Source organism: Neophocaena asiaeorientalis, unplaced genomic scaffold, assembly GCF_003031525.2.
Source record: "Neophocaena asiaeorientalis asiaeorientalis breed wild unplaced genomic scaffold, Neophocaena_asiaeorientalis_V1.1 scaffold140, whole genome shotgun sequence".
NCBI lineage: Eukaryota > Metazoa > Chordata > Mammalia > Artiodactyla > Phocoenidae > Neophocaena > Neophocaena asiaeorientalis.
Genome location: NW_020173729.1, coordinates 449,534 through 466,159, shown reverse-complemented (window position 1 = coordinate 466,159; position 16,626 = coordinate 449,534). Strand labels below are relative to the sequence as shown.

Here is a 16,626-nt window from a genome sequence, read left to right as displayed (position 1 = left end):
AGTGAGGGGCCCGTGTATTGAAAAAAAAAAAAAAAAAAAAAAGTTTTGTTCTTGTTCGTATTTCATTTATACACTCAAATTTTTATTTATTTGTTTTTTGTTCATTCTGTGAGTTTTGACAAATATATATTCTTTACCATAATCTTTGAAATTCACTCACGTTGCCTTTTTGTAGTCAACCTCTCTCTCCACCTCAATCCCTAGAAATCACAGATCTGTTTTTTGTCCTTGTTGTTTACTTTTTCCAGTATATCATTTAAATGAAATCATTTAGTGTGTAGCTTTTAAAATCTGGCTTCTTTCACTTAGCATAATGCATTTGGATTCACCCATGTTGTGTGTACCAGTAGTTCATTCATTTTATTGGTGAGTAGTGTTCTGTTGTATGGATATACGGCTGTTAGTTTATCCATTCACCATCTGATGGACATTGGGGAGTTTCTAGTTTTTGGTGATTATCGCAGTCACACTATTTTTTCTTTTTTTTTTCCTTTGATAAAATGTACGTAAAATGTACCTTCTTAACCATTTTTAAATGTACAGTTCAGTGGTGTTAAATACATTCACATTGTTGTACAGCCATCACCACCATCCATCCCCATAACTTTTCATCTTGTAAAACTGAAACTCTACCCATTAAACAGTAACTCTCCATTCTGTGCTCCCCCCAACCCCTGGCAAGCACCATGATACTTTATTGTTTTGACTACTCTAAGTGCTTTATATGAGTGGAATTATATAGTATTTGTCTTTTTGTGACTGACTTATTTCACTTAGCGTAGTGTGCTCAAGGTTCACCCGTTTGTAGCATATTGCAGAATTTCCTTCCTTTGTAAGGTTAAATGGTATTTCATTGTATGTATATACCACATTTTTTTATCCACTCATCAGTTGATGGATAGCTGGGTTGCTTCCATGTTTTAGCTACTGTGAATAATGCGGCTATGAACATGAGTGTACAAAGATCTTTTCAAGACCCTGCTTTCATTTCTTTTTGTGTATGTACTCAGAAGTGAAATTGTTGTATCATATGATAATTCTGTGTTTAAGTTTTTGAGAAACCACCATACTGTTTTCCACAGGAGCTGTACCATTTTACATTTCTACTAGTAATACACAGGGGTTCCAACTTCTCCACATCCTTGCCAATGCTTATTATTTTCTGTTTGTTTATTTATTTATCTCTCTATTTATTCTTTATTTATTTTTTAAAGTAGCCGTCTTAATAGGTGGTATCACACTATAGTTTTCATTTGCATTTCCCTAATGATTGGTGACATTGAGCATCTTTTCATGGCATTTCATATTGGTAATTTATATATCTCCTTTGGAGAAACGGCTTTTCAAGTCCTTTTTCCAGTTTTGAGTTGTGCTGGTTTTTTGTTGTTTTTGTTGCTGTTGTGTTGATTTTTAGGAGTTCTTACATATTCTGGATAATAATCACTTATCAGATATATGACTTGCAAGTATTTTCTTCTCTTCTGTGGGTTGCCTTTTTACTCTGTGGGTAGTATCTTATGATGCCCAAAAGTTTTAATTTTCATGAAATCAAATTTGTCTTGTTTTTCACTTTTTTTATTTGTGTCTTTGGTGCCCCCCATCCAAGAAATTATTACTAAATTCAGTGTCATGATGCTTTTGCCCTTTGTTTCTTCTAAGAGTTTTATTATTTTAGGTCTTACATTTAGGTACTTATCCATTTTGAGTTAATTTTTGTATATGATATTAGGTATGTGGATATCCAGTTTTCCCAGCACCATTTGTTCAAAAGGCTTCTTTTTTCTCATTGAATGGTCTTAACACCCTTATCAAAAATCATTTGACCATATGTATGAGAGTTTATTTCTAAGCTCTCTGTTTCTATGCCATTGCCACACTATTTTGTTTTCTATAGCTTTGTAGTAAAATATGGAAATCAGGAAGTGTGAATCCTCCAGTTTTTCTGTTCTTTTTCAAGATTGTCTTGGCTATTCAGGGTCCCTTGAGATTCCATGTGAATCTTAGGATAGGTTTTTCTCTATTTGTACAAAAGTCACTGGGATTTTGATATAAGCATTGCATGGAATCTGTAGATTGCTTTGGGTAGTATTGACATTTTAGCAATATTAAGTCTTTCAGTATATGACCATAGATGTGTTTCCATTTATTTATGTCTCCTTTAATATCTTTCAGCAATATTTTGTAGTTTTCATTGTATAAATCTCTCACCTCCTTGGTTAGGTTATTTCCTAAGTATTTTATTCTTTTCTATGCTACTGTAAATAGAATTATTTTTGTAATTTCCTTTTCAGATTGTTCATTGTGTATAGAAATGCAACTGAGTTTTGTCTTTGACTTTGTATCCTTCTACTTTGCTGAATTCATTTATCAGTTCTAACAGCTGTTTTTGGTGGAGTCTTTAGGGTATTCTACATATAAGATCACATTATCTGCAAACAGAGATAATTTTACTTTGTCCTTTTCAGTTTGAATGCCTTGTATTCTTTTTTTTTACCTAATTGCTCTGGCTAGGGCTTTCAGTACTATATCGAATAGAAGTGGAGAAAGTGGGCATCCATACCTTGTTCCTGATCTTAGAGGAAGAGCTTTCAGTCTTTGACCATTGAGTATGATGTTTGCTGTGGGTTTTTCATACATGGCTTTTATTATGTTAAGGTAGTTTCCTTCTATTCCTATTTAGTTGAGTGTTTTTATCATGAAAGGATGTTGTATTTTGTCAAAAGCTTTTTATGCATCAAGATGATCATGTGAGTTTTTCGTTTATTTTGTTGATGTGGCATATTATTGGGTTGGCCAAAGAGTTCTCTTGGTTAATGAATATGTTGAAATATTGGTGAAAATGAAAAATGTTTCTTTTATTTTTACTTAAACTCAAATGAACTTTTTGGCCAACCCAATACATTAATTTTTGTATGTTATACTCTCCTTACAATTCAGGAATAAGTTCCACTGTTTACTATGGAGCCATAAACTTTAAAATAAAAATGTGATTATATTTTCTTCTTTTTTAAATGTTTTTTTAAATTTATATTTATTTTTGGGTGCATTGGGTCTTCATTGCTGTTCATGGGCTTTCTCTAGTTGTGGCGAGCAGGGGCTACTCTTCATTGCTGTGTGCAGGCTTCTCATTGCGGTGGCTTTTCTTGTTGCAGAGCACGGCCTCTAGGCATGTGGACTTCAGTAGTTGTGGCACGTGGGTTCAGTGGTTGAGGCACGTGGGCCCAGTAGTTGCAGCACATGGGCCCTAGAGCATGCGGCCTTCAGTAGTTGTGGCGCACAGGCTTAGTTGCTCCGTGGCATTTGGGATCTTCCCAGACCAGGGCTTGAACCCATGTCCCCTGCATTGGCAGGCGGATTCTTAACCACTGCGCCACCAGGGAAAGCCCTGCTTATATATTCTTTATTAAAAGAATGTTACTTTTTGTTGTTGTTATTAAGAGACCATGATGATTTGTTGCCTTTTTGGGTTGGGGTTGCATTTCTTTTTAAAAATGTCATTAAAAGTAAACTAGAAAAAATTTAACAGATCTTGTGGGTAGGGGAAGATACCTAAAATTTATGTTCATTTTGAGTAAAAGAAGAGAGGTGATGCAAAATTATTAGGGGGTATATTGAAACTTATGGTGTTTCCTGGTTATTGAAAAATCAGGTAGCTTTCTTGAATATACAGTTAGATCAGAAATCTACAGGTTTTTATATAGTTAACCCTCACAATATAGGTAGCTCCAAGAGTCACTTGTTTAGAAAAGACAAGTATTTATAAGAATTCTCCTATTTTAAAATGTACTTCCCTGGTGGCGCAGTGGTTGAGAGTCCACCTGCCGATGCAGGGGACACGGGTTCGTGCCCCGGTCCGGGAAGATCCCACATGCCGCGGAGCAGCTGGGCCCGTGAGCCATGGCCGCTGGACCTGCGCGTCCGGAGCCTGTGCTCCGCGACGGGAGAGGCCACAACAGTGAGAGGCCCGCGTATTGCAAAATAAAAAAAAAAATGTATGTAAAGAGGACAAAGGTTGGGTGTGAAAAGTCAATTGGCATAACTTTATAATACAACATCAAAAATATTACTGAAGGTGAAATATTAGAAAAGGGATGAATAGCTAGCATCTGGCAATACAGATTCCATTTGCCAAAGAGCATGGCATAAATTTTTAAGACAAATATCATATATTTCCTAAAGTTTATTAGAATTTCATGTACATACTTACTTCTGAGTTCTCAAATAGAAGATTGAACTTCTTGATGGCAAGGATCATTTTAGATTTTGGTGCTTTCTGAAATAAATATTCCTACAGCAAGTATTATTACTTGCTGAATGAATGACTTAGTCCCACCCATTAGTGGGCTACTTTGAGTTCACTAGAGCACATTTCATCCATGGGTTCTTCAAGATTGTCAGGGCAAGAAGTAGGAAGTCAGTTTTCTGAAATCATGAGAAAATAGAATTAGAACTGTGAAAGCTGTACTCCTTATGGAACTCTTAAGCAAAATTGACCTTGAACATTTAGTCTAATGCCTGTTGTTTTTTTGTAAATAGGAAAATGGAGACCCAGGGAGGTGAGGTGATATGCTTTTAGTCACACAGATAGCTGGTGACATGTTAGGTAGTGCTCATTTTACTCATCATCCTGCCTCTCTTCCTCATGGGATCATTGCTTGATCTTAGGGTTGGAATAAAGTTAAATTGCTCAATTTAAAATTGTTGATTTACAAAACTCAGTTTTAATTTCTTTTTCAATTGATTTTAAGTTAAAACAGGATACTATTGAAATGGTATGAGATATGATCTTAATTTTCAAACAGATGCAAAAAGTATGCTAATATTGAATATATAGCTAGAAAAAATCTAAGAAATTATTTTTTATTTTTCAACAGCCTCAAAAATTTTTATTTGGCTTAATTTAAAATGTATAATATTTAGGGCTTCCCTGGTGGCACAGTGCTTGAGAGTCTGCCTGCCGATGCAGGGGACACGGGTTCGTGCCCCGGTCCGGGAGGATCCCACATGCCGCGGAGCGGCTGGGCCCGTGAGCCATGGCCGCTGGGCCTGCGCGTCCGGAGCCTGTGCTCCACAACGGGAGAGGCCACAACAGTGAGAGGCCCACGTACCGCAAAAAAAAAAAAAAAAAGTATAATATTTAAATAAGACCCAAATTTTTACAAACTTTAAATAGATATGGACCTTAGATTTCTTGTGTAAAATCTAAGGACCCTAAAATGTGAATTATATTCAGCTCTGGAGGATTTCATTTAATAATCATATTTACAGGTATAATTGGTGAAGTTCAGAAATATCAAACAGTTTTCTTTTTTTTTTTCATGAGCACTACTGAGCCTAGAAAATTAGCAAAAAAAAAAACTTGTTCAATATACTGTTTTAGAAATGGAATAATTTAAAATAAAAATAGGAATCAAACATATAATTATTTACTTTTGGATATTTGATGTAAAGCCATGTTTAAGAGACTCAAAGTGGTTTTAAGTTATACAGGAAGTATACCTCTTTGCTCTAATTTTTTTTCTTCCTGGAACATTTTCTGCTCATTTTATTATACTAACTTCATCCTGAAGTTAGTATCTTTAGCCCCTTAGGACAGAGGAGACACCTATTGGGATCTGATTCGCCATGAGTCTCTTGTGCTTCAGCACATCTTCTGAGCAGAGGCATTGGCAGCTTTTGTTGAGGGCAATCTTCTCAAGGAAATTTGCATAGCAAACAGCCTGGGAAGATAGAAATTGTATTACCATAAGGACAGAGGGCAGATTTCCTTGCTGTCCAGGATAGTCAAGATAATCCCTCTGGGGAGTAGGTGGGGTACATTTGCTTGCAACTCCTTTAAAATATTGGTGTTTCATACGCTTCAGCTTTCTTCTCCTGTAATGGAACTCACTGTGTGTGCAGGCATCATCTGGCTCTCCTTGTATTGCCCTTTAGGGATTAGAGCTTTGGGAACCAATGCAAAAGGTGATACACTGGCTACTGCTATTGTTTTGAGTAGTAAACTTTTCTTTGTCTGTCACCCAGGAGTGTCATATTTTCTGCCAGGATTATTTGATGCTGGCTCACCAAATATCACTAACACAACCTATTGATAAAACAAAGCTGAGTTTATTGCTTACTGCAGTAAAGGAGAACACCACCTTGACAGAACTTTGGTAGTGCCTTAGAGGGGCAAAGTCAAGGTAAAAATTTTAGAATTTGAAATTTGATTTAATTTGAGTTTGCAGTGGTGGTGATCGGGCTTGATTAAGATTGAATAAGTATCATGATACAACAATTTACAGTGGAATTGGTCAAAACAGCAATGCAAGGATTTTAAAAACTGTTGATGCTTTCTGTTGAAGAGTTGATGCGTCTTTCCTGAAGCTTCTGTAATGAACAATCAAGTTATGTCCCTGCAAGAATCTCCTGGAATAGTAGAGTATGCTAATGAAGGCATTGGACTAGTAAAGTCAGGCTAATGTACACAGAAAGATGTGTGTGTGTGTGTAGGTGTATTAGTTTCCTAGGGATGCTATAACAAATTACCACACAATTGGTGGCTTAAAATAATAGCCTCTAGGGGAAGAATTCTTTCCTCTCTCTTTTAGCTTCTGGTATTTTTAAGCAAGCCTTGGTGTTTCTTGGCTTGTGGCAGCATAACTTTAATCTCTGCCTCCATCTTTACATGGTGATCTTCACTCTGTATCTGTGTCCAAATTTCCCTCTTTTTATAAGGATGCCAGTCATTGGATTAGGGCCCACCCTAATCCAGTATGACCTCATGTTACCTTGATTACATCTGCAAACACCCTATGTCCAAACAAGGTCAAATTCACATGTTCTAGTGTTTATAAATTTTGGTATTCAATGCAGTACAAGGAGTATATGGTTTCGATCCTCAGTGTTCAATCTGTGTGTGGCTAGATGGTTTTGGTTCTCAGTATCCATGAAACTGTCATGGCCGATTGCTTAGCTTGCATGTAGGAATCTCAGGCTCATCAGAGTTCTTGACAACAGCATGACGTGTAGTGAAAAGTATACCAATATGGAAATCAAGGTGCCTTGGTTGTAGTTGCTGTCCTGCTGTTAACTAGCTTGGGAAAGTTACTGTCTTTTCCAGCTATTAGTTTCTCAATGGGTAAAATGGGACGTCTGGAAGAAGAGAAGAGGAATGGATCTCTGAGGGCCTTCCTAGCTGTCAGTTTCTAAAGTTCTGTAATTGTTGAGTATCTGCTATATACCATATTGGTATTCATTTTGTTGGAGTGAAATAATTGAAAAAAGAAATAGAATGCTTTAAGTGCTGATCTGATAGATTCTGACTTGTGAATGTATTCTGACTTAATTTATGCTTTGTTTACTTGGGTGAAGATCATTAATGAAGATATTAGGTAAACATGGAATTAGCCCATCTCTTTGACTTACATATTTTATTTTTCAGTTTGAATATTGTATTTAGAAGGGAGACATTCTTCAGGTCAGTTAATTCATTTAAAGTTAGAAGAATGTGTTGTTGCTGAGTTCAGAAAATGAAATAACCTTTTCTGAAGTGAGCATGATGGTAGGGTATGGATGTACTTGATTTCTTTTATGGTTCACAGTCTTCACTTTCTATGTAGTGTTTATTTTTTTGATTTATAGATGCTTGAGAACCTAGAGGAATCCCTTCCCCTCCTCCCCAACTACTCCTGCAGCTCCATAGAAAAAAAGGAAGGAAGGAAGGAAAAACCATGTTGAACACATTTTTTCCTTTTTTTTCTTTTCTTTATTTTTTCTTGAAGTATAATTGACTTACAGTATTCTATTGGAAGATGATTGTTCATTCGGTTTCTTTGATCAATACAGGCCTATTCAGATGATCTGTTTCTCCTTGTGTGTGCTTTGGTAGATTGTGTCTTTCAAAGAATTGGTCCATTTCTTCTAAGTTAGCAAATTTGTGGGCATAGAGCTAGTCATAATATTTCTTTATTATCATTTTAATGTTTGTAGGATTGCTAGTGATGGCCCCTCTTTCATATCTGTTATTAGTAATTTGCTTCTTTTTTCATTTTCTCCTTGGGAAGCTTGGCTAGGGGTTTATTCATTTTGTTGATCTTTTCAAAGAATCAGCTTTTAGTTTTGTTGATTTTCTCTACTGTTTACCTGTTTCCAATTTCATCGATTTCTGCTCTGATCTTTATTATTTCTTTTCTGCTGCTTATATTGAACTTAATTTGTTCTTCTTTTTCTAGTTTCCTAAGGCAGAAACTTGGGTGATTGACTTTAGCTTTCTTCTGTTTTAATATATGCATCCAGTGTTATATAAGTTTCTCTCTCAGACAGAAAATGTAGTATGGCATTTGCTGTATCCCACAAATTTTAATGCTTTATTTTCATTTTTATTTAGTTAAATTTTTTTTTAAAAAATCCCTCAGCACTTTGTTTGACTCATGTATTATTTGTGTATGTTGTTACTCTCCAAATATTTGGGGATTTTCTGGCTATCTTCTGTTATTATTTTCTAGTTTAATTTTATTGTGGTCTGAGAGCATAGTTCATATAATGTGTTATTTTAAATTTCTTAAGGTGTGTTTCCTGGTCCAGAATGTAGTCTGTCTTGGTGAATGTTCCCTTTGACCTTGAGAAGAATGTGTATTCTGCTGTTGTTGGATGAAGTAGTCTATAGATGTCAATTAGATCCAGTTGATTGATGGTGCTATTCAGTTCTATGATATTTTACTGATTTTCGACCTGTTGGTTCTGTTAGTTACTCAGAGAGGGGTATTGAAATCTCCAGACATAATAGTGAATTTATATATTTCTTTTTGCAGTTCTACTAGTTTTTACCTCAAGTATTTTGTTCTGTTGTTAGCTGCATGTGTATAAGGATAGTTATATCTTCTTGGAGAATTGACCCTCTATCATTACATACTGTTTCTCCTTATTGCTGGAAATTTTCCTTGCTTTGAAGTCAGCTTTTTCTGAAATTAATATAGCTACTCTAGTTTTCTTTTGATTAGTGTTAGCATAGTATATCTAACTTCATCCCTTTTCCTTTAATATATCTATGCCTTTATAAGTGGGTTTCTTGCAGATAACGTATAGTTGGGTCTTGTCTTTTGCTTCACGCTAATTGGTATATTTAGATCACTGACATTTAAAGTAATTATTGATATACCTGAATTAATATTTACCATATTTTTAACTGTTTTCTATTCCTTGCTCTTGTTCTTGGGTTTTTGGTTTCCTTTTTCTTTATTTTGGCCTTCGACTCTGTTTCTGCTTTCTCTCATTTTAATTGAGCATTTTATATTGTTCCATTTTCTATCCTATCTTAGTATATCATTATATTTCTTAAAAAACTTTTTTTTTAGTGGTTGCTCAGAGTATGCAATTATACATTTATAGCTAATCCAAGTTCATTTTCAAATAACACTACACTGCTTCATGGATACTACAAGTACCTTATAACAGAGTATTCCCAATTCCTCTCTCACATGCCTTACAGCATTTCTGTCATTCATTTAATTTATCTGTAAGCTGTGATCACAAAATATATTGCTTTGAACACATTGTCTGTTAGATTAAGAATAAGAAAAATAAGAGATTTAATTTTACCTTTGTATATTCCTTCTCTTATGCTCATCATTTCTTTATGTAATCTATGTTTCTGCCTATGTAATTCTCTTTCTGTCTGAAGAACTTCTTTTAACATTTCTTGCTAGGCAGGTCAGTATCTTGCTAGGCAGGTCAGTAGGTTTTCAGTTCTCTCAATTTTTGTTTGTCAGAGAAAGTATTTCTTTTTCACTTTTGAAGGATAATTTTGCTGGATACAGAATTCTAGGTTGGTGTTGTTTTTTTTTTTTAACACTAAGTATTTCACTCTACTAATTTTGCTTGCATGGTTTTTGAAGAGAAGTTCAGTGTAATTCTTATTTTGCTCCTCTCTAGGTAGGTTTATTTTTCCTTCTCTCTGTTTTTTTTTCCTGATTCTTTTCAGATTTTCTCATCTATGATATGCCTGGGTATAAGTATTTTAGTATTTATCCTGCTTGATGTACACGAAGCTTCCTGCATCTGGTTTGGTGTCGTATTACCAAAGACATTCTTTTTGTTATAGTGTTGTTGATTTGTAACATTTCCGTTTGATCTTTTCTTAGAGTTTCCATATCTCCGCTTGTATTACCCATTTGTTCTTAAATGTTGTTCACTTTTTCCATTAGAGCCCTTTGCATATTTACCATAGCTATTTTTAACCCAGTGATAATTCTAAAACCTCTGCTGTATATGAGTCTGGTTTCGAGGCATGCTTTGTTTCTTCAGATTGTGTTTTTTGCCTTTACAATGCTTTGTAATTTTTTTGTTGATATCCAGACATGATATATTAGATAAAAAAGAGGAGGTAAATAGGCCTTTAGTGTGAGGTTTTATGTTTATCTGACTAGGAGTTAGGCTGCATTTACTGTTTGCTGTAGCTGTGGTGTCAGAGGCTAATATTTCTTGTAGTGTCCTTGTTTTGGTTTGCTGTGTTGTCTTTGGGTTGCATAGAGAATCCTTAAATAGGGTCTCAAACTTGAAGTTCCTTTACCTGTAATCCTCTGTTATTGTACAGGAGTTGTATTGATGTGGAGGTAAGGTGGTGGGAGTTCTGTAGTACTGTGATTAGGTCTCAGTTTTTTAAGCGTGGTTTGGGTATCTCTTCCCCTGTTTGAAGGGTAGAGGGAGCTGGAATTAGGTACTACCTTTATCCCAGGTTGGCTAGACACTGTAAAGTCCTGGTACGTTAGGCTCTGTTAAAATAGTTTTTTTTTTTGTTTGTTTATTTTTTCAGGCAGTCCTTTTTAAGAAGAACAGAGAGCTCTGGGTATATTTAAAAATGATTACTTTTCCCTTCCCCCTGCTGGAAGCAAAGAGATTTTTCTCAGATTATCACAGTTGAAAACGTGGTAGGGCTTCTGGAGGTAAAACTCAAGAAACTGTTGGGACCTTTCAAAGACTGCGTCCCCTCACAGGTTTTCCTTCTAAGCTAGTCTACACTGAGTCTCCAGCAATTCGTCATTTACCGTTTAAAGTGTTCCTACTAATACTGGCTCCATCTGAGGGTTTATCTTCCTGGGCTTTTGCTTCTTGCACACTGCTATTCTCTGTATCTACCTGTCTCTCTCTCTAGTTTTCAGGGTGGAGGTTTGCTCTCTGGCTTTAATTCTCTGACAGATTTAAGAAGAGTGGTTGATTTTCTTTTTTTCTTTTCAGCTTTTTTATTGTTGTAAGGACAAGGTTGATGAATTCCAAATTCTTTACATGCTGGACCTGATTGAAGATTAGTTTTGAATCTTTTCCACAGTTTCGTAATGGTAAAGACTTGGTACAAAACCCTTTGCCTGATTTGGCAGTATTACTCATTTGGAATGTGATTTCCTTCTGGCATCAGGTTTGTACATTTTGAGGTCATGCATTGTAATTTGCAAGAACGAGTAAAGAACTTTTCTAGAGGGAAGTTGATAGTAGGACTGACTTATGTTATTGGTGAGATGGCTCGTTCTTAGCCCATTTACTGTTATTCCATTGGCAAGTGTATTTGGGGGCGACAGCCACCTTTGTTTCCTATGTTGATAGTCAAAGTTTCATTTTTATACGTGTATACCTTACAAAAAATACCAGATTTTTACAGCCTGTTTGGGAATGGGGTCATGTCAAATTACACTAATTTGCACTCTGATAAATATACTGATGATGCTAAGAGTGGTTATTAAAACCTTGTGCTGATACTTTGTATTTATGGAACCAATTAATTGGATGACCTGTTTAGACTGGGTGTCTTAATTTAATTAGTACGTTGCTCACTAATTATTTTTATGAGTAGAATAGGGTAATGTTAATCCTTAAATTTTCTGTGATGTGTTAAAAAACTTAATGCACATCACGAGTATTAGATATCTTGGTAGAAATTGAGACATAAAAAGAGAAATTGGTCTAAATTATACATAAAATGTAGTTTTCTTTATTTTCTTTTGTAAAACATTCATATTAAAAAATTACTGTGTTACAGAAAATTTAGACAACTTCTTCTTAAAATAAGAGAATCACCCTTAATTCCACCAGTGTAACATGACTATAGTTACCATGTGGGTGTATGTGCTTTCTAGTCCTTTTTTGTATAGATGATTTTACATAGTTGTGATCATAATTTATTTTTAAATCTGTGCTTTTCTTTTTGCAATTAGTAGTGCGTTTTCTCATTCTGCATCATTGTGTTTTTAATAGTAATATTTTTTTCATTGAGAAAGGTATTATTAGGTTGATCAGACCTATCACTGTGATAAACTGTGTGTGCATTTAGCTTTTCCATGTCTTTTTTTTTTTAAATAAATTTATTTATTTTTTACTTTTGGCTGCGTTGGGTCTTTGTTGCTGCGCACGGGCTAAGCGGTGAGCAGGGGCTACTCTTCCTTGCGGTGCCAGGGCTTCTCACTGGGTGGCTTCTCTTGTTGCAGAGCAGGGGCTGTAGGCACGTGGGCTTCAGTAGTTGTGGCACTCAGGCTCCAGAGCGCAGGCTCAGTAGTTGTGACTCACAAACTTAGTTGCTCTGCGGCATGTGGGATCTTCCCGGAGCAGGGCTTGAACCCACGTCCCCTGCATTGGCAGGCAGATTCTTAACCACTGCACCATCAGGGAAGCCCTAGCTTTTCCATGTCTTTTGGTTTAGCTTTTCTCTGTGCTGTTTCCTTGCCTGGATTTTCAGAGGTCTCAGTCTCTCTTTCTTTTAGTTTCTCTGTCTTTCTTTTAAGGAATATTTTATGTATTTCATGTTCTCTCCCACAGGGCTAATTAACTTTTACTGGATCTTGAAAAATGGATTTTTTTCCTCACGTGATTAGAAAACAATGCTTTAGGGCTTATACTGCCAAAGTGATTCACACAGTTCTAGTCGAAAAAATTGAAAATTTGTAACTAGGTGATAAAAATGATCTCTTAGATATGTCAAACTTGGTATTCTAGACTCTCACCCTTAGGTTGTAAATTGTCTTTAGTCAAATAATTTAATATTTTATGTTGTACTTACAAATTGGATTTTTCTTACCTCATGTTTGTGGGTTTAATTTGACATCTTTGTCAGGATTCCTTATTAGATTTCTCTGTAGGCTTCTGACTTTTCCTCTGCCCTGTGACTTTGTGTTTAGAGTTGAATTGAGTTTAGTCATTTGAGTGGAAAGTCAGTACTAACAGAAACTTACAGAAACTTCTACTGAGTCTGATGATTCTGAACCCACCTAATTCTTTATGCACAATCTTTAGCAACCATTAGTTAATTTTCATTGTAAATTATACACTAGATAATTGAATGTTTTTTAAACGGGGCAATTGTTAATCGAACTTTTATTGTGATTCAGGTACTCTGTTGAGTGCCCGAGACAACCACATGGATAAGATATGAATTAAAGTCTTGAGGAGGCAAAAGTCCAAAGGAAAGACATAAGTCTCTACAGTTATGACAAATAGGGAACTGTGCTCACATAAAATATGCTTTGTGAACATAGGGAGGGAGTAATGATATCCCCAGAGTGGAAGATTAAGGAGTTTGAGAATGGCACTTGAAGGAGATGACCGTTGAGTTGATTGCAGAGATATTTTTAAAGCTAAAATTCAAGTACCTATTCTCCAAAGTTTCTTCAATTCTAGACTTCTCTGGTCAAGTTACAGTGTGCCATAGCATTCAGTTATGGATCTGTAGAAAAAGAATTATTGCTTCTAACAGGGACCCTGATATTTTACATGGTTCAGGACCAACAAAGCAAAATTATATTTTTCTTGGCGTATTATGCTTACTAGTAATATTACTATGACTGCTGTACTACTGCTACTGCAGCTGCCTCTTCCATCACTATTACTACTGTGTTGTTGGTACACTGCTATTTCTAACGCTATTACTGCCGCTCCTCCTGTTCCTTCTACTGCTACTGCTGCTGCTACTTTTACTAGATGATACTTGTTTTTCCTGGGGACAACTTTATATTCCTTACAGATTTAAGATGGGAGATTAGATCAAGTTTTAGGCACGATTTTCAAGAGAAAAGAAGTGACTATTTCACAAAACCTTAATAAAATTACCCTCATTTTCAAAAAGTATTCGGATAATTCAAGTTCTAGTTATGAATGGTTACCCTGTGTTTTCCCTTTCTTTATGTTTCTTGGTAACTCTTATTTTATGCATGATAATATGGTTAAACTTTTATAATTAGACTTATTCCAAATAAAAATCAACCTAGATGTAAAGCTTTTCTCTAGTTAAATATAAGCGCTTTTTTTGTTGTTATTCCTGAGGATTCTTAGTACTTCTCTGAGCATTCAGGTCAATCAGGATGTTTATGTGAGTTCTAGAATTGCTCTAGAGAGTGTAAGCTATGGAGTAAGGCAGATGTGGTCTGATTCCTGATTTGGATTTACTAGCTGTGCTTGGATAGTTAACTTAGATGCTGAGTTTGCCAAGACTAGATTCTAGGAAGCCCCATTTTGTTTAGTTATTTATTCATTGAGCATGTTTTTTTTGCATTGTTTTAACTTTAGTAAAGTACATAAGACCATTCTATTTCTTTGCATATGTACCTATATAGAGAATATTGTTTATAGAATGACCTGTTCTGGGTGTGCCTTTCTGACCTGAAGCTAATTTAGTGCTGAAAAATTTTTGAAGAACCCTAATATTGTAAAAGAGTAGTACAGAAAAAACAGGCTTTAGTTTATGTTTAAATTCTGTCATAAAATGAGACCACAGGTTGGTTAGGTTTCCCTATGTGATGTAGGCATAATCATATAGCAAGGGTTGATGAGAGAAACTCTTCACAGCTTGTAGTCTGAGTAAGTTGACTCACTTGGGATAAGTTAGAGGAATCTGAACTGTGTTGCCAAACTGTAGGGAGAGATGTCTTTTTTTTTTAAAGTTCTGTATTAAAAAATATAGATGTTATCAGTGATAACTTATTTTAGATGTTATCAGTGATAACTGATGAAGGCAGCAGAAAGGTCAAGAGACAAATGTAGTCAAGTCTAGATTGTATCTCCTATAATCTTTTCAGTCTAGGTTCTAGAACCCGGTCTGTAAAATGTTGAGGGACCTTCTAAGAGTACCTGATGATAGTCAAACGCTTGATGGCTTTGATTTTTCTTTGTCTTTTTTCTTGGGCAGTGGAGGTTGGAAATACATTAACAGTCACAGAAATCTTTGTTTGTATGTTTAATGTTCTGAAAAGAGATATTCTACCCTCCACCCTAGATAGTATCTATCTTAGGTACTTAGATTTTTAGAACAATGGTGTTACTGTGTTTTAGGTTCTGAGTTCCTGACTTGAGGGAATATGATATAGGCAATTGCAGAATAGAAGATAAATCTTATTTTAAAAATATTTATTACTTCCTGTGCACTACTACCAGGTAGTAGTAGTGCTTCATAATACAAGTATGTTCTTAAAAATCCTAGGAGAGTTATCCTTTGGTGATAGTTTAATTTATTATACACACTTTGTAGTTTTAGGAGTTGTAAAAAAGTGCTACATGGGAAAGGGGATGGCTTAAAAACGTTTGATTCTTTTACATGCCAGTAGATTACTTGACAGTTTGATTAATTGTGATTGAAAGTGGAGTTTTTAATTGATCTAATTTTAGATTCTAGAGAATGCTTTACAGAAATACTTGGCTAGTCAATTAATACAATGGTGGACTTCCCTGTTGGTCCAGTGGTTAACACTCCATGCTTCTACTGCAGGGGGCACGGGTTCGATCCCAGGTCGGGGAAGTTCCACATGGTGTGTGGTGCGGCGAAAAAAAAAATTTACAACGGCACTTTTCATACGTATTGTTAAATTAAAGTCAGAATTTGTGGAGTGATAGTGTTATACAGTGACACTTTATCAAGAAGATTGTATTAGTTGCCAGCCTCAGATAAGCTTTTCCTGATCACTCAGTCTGAAATAAATATCTTGTAACTTTTTGTCATATTATCTTATGTATAACAGTCTTGTTCCCCCTCTGTGTGTGTGTCTGTGTGTGTGTACACATATGTGTATGTATTTGTTTATTGATTATTTTCATGCTGGAATGGAAGTTCTATGAGGGACTTTTTTCTTCTTTTTCAGGAAAACCTTTATTAAATGCCTAAATGAACAGGGCCTGAACTATGTACGCGCTATTAAAGGCTGGAGTGCCTGGCTAAAACCAGGAAAACTGCTGCTCCTTTTTCCTGTTCTCAGAGTTTCTACTGTTCATAGTTGGGCCAGTCCTATGGCATTGCAAAGGAGGGGATAAATATCCCAGAGCAAGATTCTGGTGAAGGGGAATGAAGCCAGGGGTAAGGACACTGAGCCATTCCTTCCAGCCAACCCCTTAGGACATATCCTGAGCACCTAAAATATACCTCCTGACGCAAAGAATAGGTGGTCAATAAGTATCTGATGGGGCTTCCCTGGTGGTGCACTGGTTGGGAGTCCACCTGCCGATGCAGGGTGCACGGGTTCGTGCCCCAGTCCGGGAAGATCCCACATGCCGCGGAGCAGCTAGGCCCGTGAGCCATGGCCGCTGAGCCTGCGTGTCCAGAGCCTGTGCTCCACAACGGGAGAGGCCACAACAGTGAGAGGCTTGCGTACCGGAAAAAAAAAAAAAAAAAAAAAGAGT

At 36.0% G+C, this 16,626-nt stretch overlaps 1 protein-coding gene across 7 annotated transcripts in view; it reads left to right on the top strand.

Moving 5' to 3' along the window:
• The window catches only part of FUT8 (fucosyltransferase 8), a 321,926-nt gene that overhangs the window by 64,539 nt on the left and 240,761 nt on the right, over positions 1-16,626 (top strand). The gene's annotated exons all lie outside the window — the stretch shown is intronic.